The 12,277-nt window shown below is 38.5% G+C and overlaps 1 non-coding gene across 1 annotated transcript; it reads right to left on the reverse strand.

Annotated features, from left to right (window-relative positions):
- Positions 1-11,811: 11,811 nt before the first annotated feature.
- On the reverse strand, positions 11,812-11,920 carry LOC148574248 (small nucleolar RNA R71). Its single transcript, XR_015906821.1, has one exon. It is a non-coding gene; the product is annotated as a small nucleolar RNA R71 (small nucleolar RNA).
- Positions 11,921-12,277: the final 357 nt, after the last annotated feature.

A 12,277-nucleotide genomic window follows, 5' to 3' on the forward strand; every position in this document is an offset into this window, starting at 1 on the left:
TCAACTCGAAGTGCACGGATTGGTATCATGCTCAATTGAATGGATCTCGGAAAATGTTTGGTCACTATGGTGAGAATCTAGTTTCTAAACCATCCGGATGGAAAAATATAGATCAAGACAGAGGCGGATTTAAACGCAAGGCTTGGGATCACGGATTCTATTCTGACATTCATCACCCCGGGAGCTTGACAATCTGTTTGAAGCTGCTCAGAAGCTTTACATGCCTAGTTTGGGATCCCGGAGGCTATTGGTATTCCAAGCATTGGTGGAGATTTTTGGATGAATTTAAGCATAAGCCGCCATAACAGGAAGCTCTTCCAATGTCCAACTTAAGGACTTTAACTAAAAGTGCTAGGTGGGAGACAACCCACCATAGTATGATCGTTTCTTTTTAATTTTTATTTAGTTTTATTTGTTTTCAAGTTTTATTTTATTTTATTATAATGAACCTGGAATTTTGCATCTCACTCATATTAATCATTGCATTCTGCATTTTTCATGCATATGTATAAAAAAATGGGTGCGCGACGCGACCGCATCACTCATGCGATCGCGTCATATTGCGAAAAACATTACCCACGCGATCGCGTCACCCACGCAGCCGCGTGATATGGAAATCGGCGTAAGGATCCAACGCCCAGAAAGTTGGGCTGGAATCGTGCGGCCATTATGCATCTAGCACAAAATGGCCCACGCGATCGCATGCCCCATGCGATCGCGCCACATGCACACAACCAATCCCACGCGACCGCGTGAGCGACGCGATCGCGTCGGATGGATTGCACAAATCCCAAAAGGAGACAGAGAGTTGTGCTGGAATGGCGCTGGATTCGTGCATTTAGCACAAATTCCAGCGACACGATCGCATGCCCCAGGCGATCGCGTCATACCCCCTTTTACCCCTTCCATGCGATCGCGCGACCCACGCGATCGCGTCAACCACCTTTTTCGCTCCAGCCACGCAACCGCGTACCCCACGCGGCCGCGTGGATTCAAATTATAAACCCCTCAGGTCACGCAAAACCCTACTATCGTGCCCCCCCTGAACCCCCTCCCCTCCCTTCTCTCTTCTCCAATCCAACCACCACCACCCAGTCACCACCATCGCCACTGCCAGACGCCGCCGACCTCCCAGACGCTGCCGCCACCTTTCCCCCCTTCCTCCCTCCCCTTCTTTTTTCTTATTTCTTCCTCTTTCCCCCCCCCCTCTCCGCCACTACTCCTCCACGCACCACCACCCACCGCCGCCGCCCGTCCCAGCCGCGCCCCCCCATCCACCAGCACCACCACCCCTTCCCCTATCCCCCATATCCCCCATTACCCATTTTTTTCCCCCTGCCCCGAACAGTCGCGCCGCCTTCCCCACCACCGCCAACCACCTTTCTGCCCACTCTCATTCTATGGCCTTCCAGGTTCCACAAAACGTCACCCTTTTATCTATCCGTCGTTAGCTCATATTTTTCTATTTTAGGATAGTTAGATATGCATGCTGTAGTGGATTTTAGGTTGTTAGGTAGCCTAGGATGTGGTTAGTGGATTTAGGTCTGTTTAATTGCACCGTTCGTGTTTATTGCTTTATGTTTTCGCAATCCTGCTGCTGCTATGATGTTAGTTCATATGCTGTAATTTCTTATTTCAAGCTGCTCTTTACTCTGACTTTTCATGATCATACTCTTTATATGTAATTGTAGCTTTATTTTTGATTCATATGAACTATTATGTGCTGTTTCTTTTCTTGGATAGTCCAATTTTAGCCGGAATGCTCCCCAAATTTCTGTAAAATATTTCCCTTCATGTCTTGGTTTTAGCATTTTCAACTGTGCTTTCCTTATATTTCACCAAACCAAGTCATGAATGCTTAGGCACGCATTCTTATTTTCTTTGATCTCCTAGTTCTAAATTGCAATTTTGATGTTTGATTCTATTTTTTGTTATTTCTATATCTATCTGAATCATCATCCACTTGTTTTCCTTGTTTGGTTTTGAGTTACTTATCGCTTCTAATTGTGAATGCTTGTTACTTAAAAACTTATCCTTATACCACTTACCTTAACCCATTTTTCACTAACTCACTAATTCTAATTTTCTGACACTCTTTTTCAATTCTAACCAAACTCATCTTTTAAAATCTCTTTTCTGGTTTTTCACTTTCTTTTAACTTTCTAACCATGGCATAATGATAATTTTTCTATTTAACATGCCTTCTATTACATTTTGGATTGTGAATTCTTCCTTTCAAACTTTTCACTCCTATACAATCCTTAATGCACATTCACTTAACTTATTTACCTCATTCTAATTCTCCTTTGCCACTTTGTGTTTCTTTTGACTATTTGCCTATTTATTTTCCTATTTTTATTATATCCTGGTTTTCTGTTTTTCAGGATGTCAGATTCCCAGAGAAAGGGAAAAGGAAAGGCTACCACTGGCAAACGTAAAAGAGGAGAATCATCTTTGTCTATCATAGATCTCATGCATGATGCCTCCTGGCGAGAGAAAAACTTCACCCCGCAGGAGAAGGCTGACTAACTGCTTCCTGCCACTGATCCAATAAAATTTACAAACCGATACTGTGAGCTGAAGTATCCGGTGTTTGCAACATCCAGGAACCTATACCTGGAGAGAACTTTGAAGATTCCAGAAGAACTCCAGCAGTACACCTCTGACCAAATCAAACAAAGAGGCTGGTTCTTCCTGGAGAGACCTCAGACTGAGGTCAATGCATCTTGGGTTAGGGAATTCTACTGCAATTACTTCAAAACCTCCCTAGATGCAGTGAACCTCAAAGGGAAGCAGATTTTGGTTACTGAGGAGGCGATAGAAGATGTTCTGAAACTTCTGCCTAAGACTGATCAGACAGATGGTTATCAGAAAGCTGAGGAGGATATGCGCTTTATGCGATTTGACTGGGATGCAGTAAAGACGAGGATTGCCCTTGACCCGACAGTTCCTTGGATCATGGGTCAGAACACCACCATGCCCAAGGGGATCAAGCGGATTTACCTGAACGATGAGGCTCGGCTATGGCATCAGATATCCAGCAACTATATTATGCCGAGTACTCACGAGACTGAGATACCAGCCGCTATGATCACCCTCCTTTGGTGTGTGATGGAGGGTAAGGACCTGTACCTGCCACGCTTTATCTGGCACTATATGGCCAGGGTCCACGTCCGAGGTACTCTTCCCTTTCCCTATCTGGTTACACAGCTGGGCCGTCGAGCTGACGTGCCATGGGAGGATGCTGATGAGAGGCCACCTGCTGCAAAGTGCAAGAAGATTATCCCGCACAGCAGGAACTTTCTGGCCTTGGGCTACAGACCTCCATTCCTAACTGCCACTGCTGAGACAGCAACACCTTCTGCCGGCCCCTCTTCCTCCACAGCCACACCTACCACCACCACTGCACCTCCACCTGCCACAGAGCCCATCTATCATCTAGTGCACCGCTTGTTTCAACGACTTGACCAGATGGAGCGTCGCAACAAGCGACGCTATGAGCACCTGAAGCTGATGATACGATCCAGCGACATCCCCTCCGAGCCTGACACACCATTCGAGGCATCTGAGGAGGAGGCAGATGCGCCCGAGGCAGAGACCATTCCACCTCAGGAGGCCGAGCAGGCAGGCACAGAGCAGGCCGCATCACAGCAGGTGGCTGAGCATCATATTCAGGCTGTAGACCCCGAGATCCCCATTCAGACAGCCCCTCCTCCACAGCAGTCAGACCTTCAGCCAGTCACCACCACAGAGACCCCAGCTACCATCCATTCCAGTGATGACACCCCTTCACACCCTGCTTGAGTGAGCATCAGGGACGATGCTTCATTTTAAGTGTGGGGAGGTCGCCATCTCTGGCGTATTATTTTGGTGAACCACTACAGACTCTTTTTCTTTTATCTTGGATATTTTTCTGTATTTTCCTCTTTATTTTTATTTTTATTTTCTGAGTACTTATACACTGCTACTTTTATGTATTTTCATTCTATTTCTGCATTTTGCACTTTAGTTCATATTTTAGTTATTTAGTTTATCTTGCAATTCTATCTTAGTAGTTATAGAAATTGTGGATTAATTAGTATAGTTTACCCTTTTAGCATATGATAGCTTAGTTTAAATTGAAAATATAGAAAGGAAGTAAACTAGAGACTTTAACAGAATTAAAACAATCCAAACACCTTGTATATATAGCATTACATGTTAGTTAGTTAACAACATTTCATCAAGGAGAAACACTAGAACTTTAAAGTCACCTTAAGTTTTACATTAAGAATAATGAGAATTTTTAACTAAACCTGCATGACATACATAACTTGTAACAACCCCGATTTTCGAGTACGCGAAATCTTTCTGAAAGTACGGATTTCTCCGAAAGATCAGTAAAGGAAAAACCTTTGATATATCATCAAGTATCTCAATCCTCATTGTCATTATGTCATATTTAAGTTAGAACCTTTTCCGAGACAAGCTCAATAACGCGGTCACGAAGAATATGGTTTTTGAACCGTATCGGTTAGAAGTTTTGATTTGGTTTTTTGTAAATAGTCTCAGTTTGACGAACCGGACTCGATTTATGAGAGAAGAGAGATAATAGGATGATATTATCATTATATTAGTATTAGAAGCTTCTTGAATAATATTATAAGGTTACCTGGTTAGTTTTAGTTAAAAACAGAAAATCAGTTTAACCGGGTTTACGGTTTACTGGTGCAGCTTAGCACCAACACTCTCTGATGAATTTAGCAATGCTAAGGCCTCATTATACATGTACTATTCTCATAATAAATATGTTACTAGTGTCATTTATGCTAGTATCTTAGAAAATAATTTTTAGAGATGTTTTTACGAGTGTTCTGATACACCTAGTTTTAGTAGTTGTACACCAGAGATATTTTAATATTATTTTAATCCACCTCCAAGCCAACCAATCACAACTCACCTTACACCCCCAAGACCTCCAAGGCTGTCTCATTTCATCATTTTGGCCGAAAATAACAAGAGAGAAAAGAGAGAAACTTTCATGAACACTTAATCTTCAAAGCTTGATTTCTTCTGAACTAAAACTCAAATCAAAACTCCGATTTCACCAAAATGATCCTCTCTTCTTCCTCTACATAACCATGTGACTTATCAAGGCTGGAAATAAGGTGAGATGGCTGTCTCCCTCCCATTTCAATTCGGTTTTCAAGGAAAACCATGCAAAACATGTGTTTTCTTGATGTTCTTCCTTAGGAATCATGCTTAACTTGACTTGAGGGACAAGAAATGTGAATTTCTAGTAATTCTAAGGTGAGATATCTCTTCCTAACATACTGAGTGAGATTTGGTCAGTTAAGAGTTTTTGGATTTAAAGTTGTTCTTGATGTGATTTAGGAGGAAAAAGTGCTTAAGGACCACCTGAAAGTTTAACCGGATTTGGAGCAGCAAATCAAGGTAGGGTGTCACGAAATTAATCTTGATTATTTGTGTTTGAGTTGTGTGAATGTTGTATAAATTGGCTGTGCTAAAAATTGGTTGCTTATATGATTGATTCTTGGTGAAAATTTGGTGAAATTTGGTGAAATTTGATGAAATTCAAGCTTTGAGTTCATGTTCTTGGGCAGCTGGAAAAATGAAACCCTAAGCTTAAATTGAGGTTCAATTTGTGTTGAAATCATGTAGAAAAGATGGGGTTTTAGTGGCTGCTAATTTATTATGAATTATAGTAAAAATCGGTTGCTGAAAAGACTGAAAAATGGGTAAAAACAGAGAAGGAATCTGAAGAATTTATGAAGAACATGAAGAACACTTTGAGTGTGATGAAGAACAATGAAGAACACCTTTTTGATTCATAAAAGGGCAAGGAAGTAATTAATTTGGTGTTTGGGGGGTTATTTTGTAATTTCTAAAAGTTAGGGTGGTTAAAGTAGAAATATTAAAAGTTACGAGTGGTAAAAAGTGAATTTTTAAAGGTTAAAAGTTAAAGTGGGGTAATTTTCGAAAATATATTAAAAAAATAATAAATAATAATAATAAAATATTAAATAATAATATTTAATTAAAAATAATATTTTAATAAAAATAATAAAATAATGCAGAAAAGGCAGTTTTCTGTAAAACCTTTAGAAGGACAACTTTAAGCACAGAATCTCATAATTACTTTCATAAAACACTTAGGGAGTGGTAAAAACATATTAGTGAGGCAAAGATAAATAAAAGATAAAAAGTTGAAGAAAAAATAAAAATAAAAAAAAAGTCTGTAAAATTTTAATGGCAGAAACACAGACAGAGACTAGTGAACGAACTAGGGCAACTTAGTTAGTACTTGAGTTGCGACTAGGGTTAGGTGTTATATGAAAAGTTAAACTGTTTCAGTATAGACTTAATGAACCTATACTTGGGACAGACTAACTATTCATACCGAAATTTACATAAGCTTTAAATACACATGTTAAACAGAGAAATCAGAGCAGAATAAAGTAACACAGAGCACAGAGTAACTAGAGTAAAGTAAAGAGATACAAAGAGAAAAGAATAATATGATAAAGAGAAATGGTTTGAGCCAGGATATTGTAAAAGTGAAAGATGTAAAGTTTGTACAGTATGATTGAACAGAGAGAGAAAGAGGTACTGCATAAGAATGTGAAAATGATGATGAATGATGATAATGAGAATGATTATGTGATGATTTGTTGCTTGAGGCAACCCAAGAGATGTGTTTATTCATTTGTTGCGTTAAGGCAACTCCAGATATGCTTGTATGATCATCTGCTGCAGTGAGGCAGTCAGATAGATAATGGTGTGATCACTGAGAACGCTTTCCTACGGTACAGATCCATATTTTATTTCTGTAAGGTAGAGGGGTTATTTCCTGCTACAGAAGTACCGTGACCACCTGTTCCATTTCTGTAGTGGCAGAGGGGTTATTTCCTGTATACAGAAGGTGTGTCGGCGTACATCCCTGCAGTGGCAGATGTGTTATTTCCTGCGTGTAGTGGACCCTGTGGTGGCAGAGGGGTTATTTCCTGTACACAGGGGTATAGCCAATAGGAAAGCCTTATCCAGACAGAGGTTGCTGGATAACGTCGGGAGCGGGTTAGTAACCGACAGATGAGCTCATTACCTGCACTAGGGCTAGACATGCATCATTCTTGGTTGCGCATTTCCTTTGTTATGATTGTGGTATGAATGTATGTTTTCCTTGTTTGTATTCCATTCTCTGCGCTTGTGATATTTTCTTGTATTCTTCTGTTTGTGTTTTGCTATCTATTTTCTCTATCTTCTCTACTTATCTGTGTTTTCTAATTACTGCTTCCTTGTATTCCGCTAATAGTCTACTAAACAACATAGAATTAATGAACGTAACTAATAACCCTGACCCTACTAAGAACTCCCCAATTCTTACCCCTTCTCTCTCCCTTCCCCCTTCAGATGAAAGTATGAGTACCCTTTCGTAGTTCGTTGATGATGGTTCTGCAAAGAGGATTTCGCTCTAGATAGTCTTCTGAGTCTAGGGTGAATCTTGTTCTCTGTTTACATGTATATACTGTGAAACCAGCTAATGTCTGCACCCCGTTTGTATGTGAACTTTAACCTAAATCCTATGTACGAGACTCCTGTTGTGTGGCTACTTGATGAGGTACCAGAGAGACGTCATATGGCAATGACTGATCATGCAGAGGAGTAGTAGGTGATGTTCTACCTTTTTGGTGACTGATGAGCGGATAATTTATACGCTTTTTGGCATTGTTTTTAGTATGTTTTTAGTAGAATCTAGTTACTTTTAGGGATGTTTTCATTAGTTTTTATGTTAAATTCACATTTCTGGACTTTACTATGAGTTTGTGTGTTTTTCTGTGATTTCAGGTAATTTCTGGCTGAAATTGAGGGACTTGAGCAGAAATCAGATTCAAAGGTTGAAGAAGGACTGCTGATGCTGTTGGATTCTAACCTCCCTATACTCAAAATGGATTTTCTGGAGCTACAAAACATAAAATGGCGCGCTTCCAATTGCTTTGGAAAGTAGACATCCAGGGCTTTCCAGCAATATATAATTGTCCATATTTTGCCCAAGTTTAGATGACGCAAACTGGCGTTCAACGCCAGCTCTCTGCCCAATTCTGGAGTTCAGCGCCAGAAAGGGATAAAAAACCAGAGTTGAACGCCAGAAATGGATCAAAACCTGGCGTTTAACTCCACAAATGGCCTCTGCACGTGGAAAGTTAAAGCTCAGCCCAAGCACACACCAAGTGGGCCCTGGAAGTGGATTTATGCATCAATTACTTACTTCTGTAAATCCTAGTGACTAGTTTATTATAAATAGGACTTTTTACTATTGTATTAGTCATCTTTGGACGCCTGGTTCTTAGATCAGAGGGGCTGGCCATTTGGCCATGCCTGGACCTTTCACTTATGTAATTTTAACGGTAGAGTTTCTACACTCCATAGATTAAGGTGTGGAGCTCTGCTGTTCCTCAAAGATTAATGCAAAGTACTATTGTTTTCTATTCAATTCATCTTATTTCGCTTCTAAGATATTCATTCACACTTCAACCTGAATGTGATGAACGTGACAATCATCATCATTCCCTATGAACGCGTGCCTGACAACCACTTCCGTTCTACATTAGATTGAATGAGTATCTCTTAGATCTCTTAATCGAAATCTTCGTGGTGTAAGCTAGAATGATGGCGGCATTCAAGAGAATCCGGAAGGTCTAAACCTTGTCTGTGGTATTCCGAGTAGGATTCAATGATTGAATGACTGTGACGAGCTTCAAACTCGCGATTGCCGGGCGTAGTGACAGACGCAAAAGGATAGTAAATCCTATTCCAGCAGGATCGAGAACCGACAGATGAATAGCCGTGCCGTGACAGGGTGCGTTGACCATTTTCACTTAGAGGATAAGATGAAACCATTGACAAGGGTGATGCCTCCAGACGATTAGCCGTGCCGTGACAGGACATTTGGATCATTTTCCCGAGAGAAGACCGAAAGTAGCCATTGACAGTGGTGATGTATCACATAAAGCCAGCCATGGAAAGGAGTAAGACTGATTGGATGAAGATAGCAGGAAAGCAGAGGTTCAGAGGAACGAAAGCATCTCTATTCGCTTATCTGAAATTCTCACCAATGATTTACATAAGTATTTCTATCCCTGTTTTATTAATTGTTTCCGAAAACACCATTATCAATTTATATCTGCCTGACTGAGATTTACAAGGTGACCATAGCTTGTTTCATACCAACAATCTCCGTGGGATTCAACCCTTACTCACGTAAGGTATTACTTGGACGACCCAGTGCACTTGCTGGTTAGTTGTGCGAAGTTGTGAACCATGGTATTGGCATCATGTTTTTGGCGCCATTACCAGGGAAAGAAAGAGCGATGAATTTTACATAATTAAAGTGTAATCACAATTTCTGCGCACCAAGTTTTTGGCGCCGTTGCCGGGGATTGTTTGAGTTTGGACAACTAACGGTTCATCCTGTTGCTCAAATTAGGTAATTTTCTTCTTGTTTTGTTTTCAAAATTTTTTTAAAAATCTTTAAAAAATTTTTCTTTTGTTTTCGAAAAAAAAAATAATAATAATAAAAATAATGTTTTCAAAAATAAATTATTCTATGGCTTCAAAACTTTCAAGAATGAATTCTAGAGTTTCATGGTAACATGTTGAATCCTATCTGGCTGAAAAGCCATACCCAAACTCCTTTGGGATTGGTCTTCAACTAATCACCTCAATGGATGTAAATCCATTCTAAAGCTTGAATGGCTATTAAGCCATGTCTGACCCTTTGATTGGAGCTTTAGACTAAAGAGTACAAGATTCCTGGAATTCATATTAAAGATTCTGAAATCCTTATTTTTGTTTTTCATAATAAATTTCGAAAAAAAAATACAAAAAAATTATAAAATCATAAAAATCAAAAATATCTAGTGTTTCTTGTTTGAGTCTTGAGTCATGTTATAAGTTTGATGTCAATTGCATACTCATATTGCATTTTTTCGAAAACTCTCATGCATTCATAGTGTTCTTCATGATCTTCAAGTTGTTCTTGGTAAGTCTTCTTGTTTGATCTTTGCATTTGCATGTTTTGTGTCTTTTCTTGTTTTTCATATGCATTATTGAATTCTTAGTGTCTAAGCATTAAAGAATTCTAAGTTTGGTGTCTTGCATGTTTTCTTTGTATTAAAAATTTTTCAAAAATATGTTCTTGATGTTCATCATGATCTTCATAGTGTTCTTGGTGTTCATCTTGACATTCATAGCATTCTTGCATGCATCACATGTTTTGATCTAAAATTCTCATGCATTGCATAATTTTCATGTTTTTCTCTCTCATCATAAAAATTAAAAAATCAAAAAATATCTTTCCCTCTTTTCTCTCATAATTTCGAAAATTAGATTTGACTTTTTCAAAACTTTTTAAAAATCTAGTTGTTTTTATGAGTCAAATCAAATTTTCAATTTAAAAATCTCATCTTTTTCAAAATCTTTTTCAAAAATCAAATCTTTTTCAAATTTCTTAGTTATTTTCGAAAATTCCAAAAATATTTTTCAAAAATCTTTTTCTTATTTTTATATCAAATTTTTGAAAATAACATCATCAATTAATGTTTTGATTCAAAAATTTCAAGTTTGTTACTTACTTGTTAAGAAAGATTCAAACTTTAAGTTCTAGAATCATATCTTGTGATTTCTTATGAATCAAGTCATTAATTGTGATTTTAAAAATCAAATCTTTTTCAAAAACTAATTTCTATCATATCTTTTCAAAAATATCTTCTCATCATATCTTTTTCAAAAATTTGATTTCAAAATATCTTTTCTAACTTCCTAACTTCTTATCTTTTCAAAATTGATTTTCAAAATTTGTTTCAACTAACTAACTAACTTTTTGTTTGTTTCTTACCTTTTTCAAAACCACCTAACTAACTCTCTCTCTCTCTCTATTTTCAAAAATATCTTCCCCCTTTTTTAAAAATTTCTTTTTAATTAACTAATTATTTTATTTTTTTATTTGAATTTTCGAAAAACTACTAACCTTTTTCAAAATTATTTTTCGAAAATTACTAACTCTTTTTCAAAAAATTATTTTCGAAAATTCCCCTTCTCTCTCATCTCCCTCTATTTATTTATTCATCTACTAACACTTCATCTCACCCAAATTCGAACCCCCTCTTCCATCTGTGTTCGAATTTCTTCTTCCTCTTTTCTTCTAACTCACACTGGGACCTCTATACTGTGGTAAAAAGGACCCCTATTATTATTATTTTTCTGTTCTCTCTTTTTCATATGAGCAGGAGCAAGGACAAGAACATTCTTGTTGAAGCAGATCCAGAACCTGAAAGGACTCTGAAGAGGAAATTAAGAGAAGCTAAATTACAACAATCCAGAGAGAACCTTTCAGAAATTTTCGAACAGGAAGAGGAGATGGCAGCCGAAAATAATAATAATGCAAGGAGAATGCTTGGTGACTTTACTGCATGTAATTCCAATTTACATGGAAGAAGCATCTCCATTCCTGCCATTGGAGCAAACAACTTTGAGTTGAAACCTCAATTAGTTTCTCTGATGCAGCAGAACTGCAAGTTTCATGGACTTCCATCTGAAGATCCTTTTCAGTTCTTAACTAAATTCTTGCAGATATGTGATACTGTTAAGACTAATGGAGTAGATCCTGAAGTCTACAGGCTCATGTTTTTCCCTTTTGCTGTAAGAGACAGAGCTAGAGTATGGTTGGACTCTCAACCTAAGGATAGCCTGAACTCTTGGGATAAGCTGGTCAAGGCTTTCCTAGCCAAGTTCTTTCCTCCTCAAAAGCTGAGCAAGCTTAGAGTGGATGTTCAAACCTTCAGACAAAAAGAAGGTGAATCCCTCTATGAAGCTTGGGAGAGATACAAAGGACTGACCAAAAAGTGTCCTTCTGACATGCCTTCAGAATGGACCATCCTGGATATATTCTATGATGGTCTGTCTGAGTTATCTAAGATGTCATTGGATACCTCTGCAGGTGGATCCATTCACCTAAAGGAAACGCCTGCAGAAGCTCAAGAACTCATTGACATGGTTTCAAATAACCAGTTCATGTACACTTCTGAAAGGAATCCTGTGAATAATGGGATGCCTATGAAGAAGGGAGTTCTTGAAATTGATACTCTGAATGCTATATTGGCTCAGAACAAAATATTGACTCAGAAAGTCAATATGATTTCTCAGAGTCTGAATGGAATGCAAGCTGCATCCAACAGTACTCAAGAGGCATCTTCTGAAGAAGAAGCTTATGATCTTGAGA

This window comes from Arachis ipaensis, chromosome B2, assembly GCF_059453495.1.
Source record: "Arachis ipaensis isolate K30076 ecotype BB chromosome B2, ASM5945349v1, whole genome shotgun sequence".
Classification (NCBI taxonomy): Eukaryota; Viridiplantae; Streptophyta; class Magnoliopsida; order Fabales; family Fabaceae; genus Arachis; species Arachis ipaensis.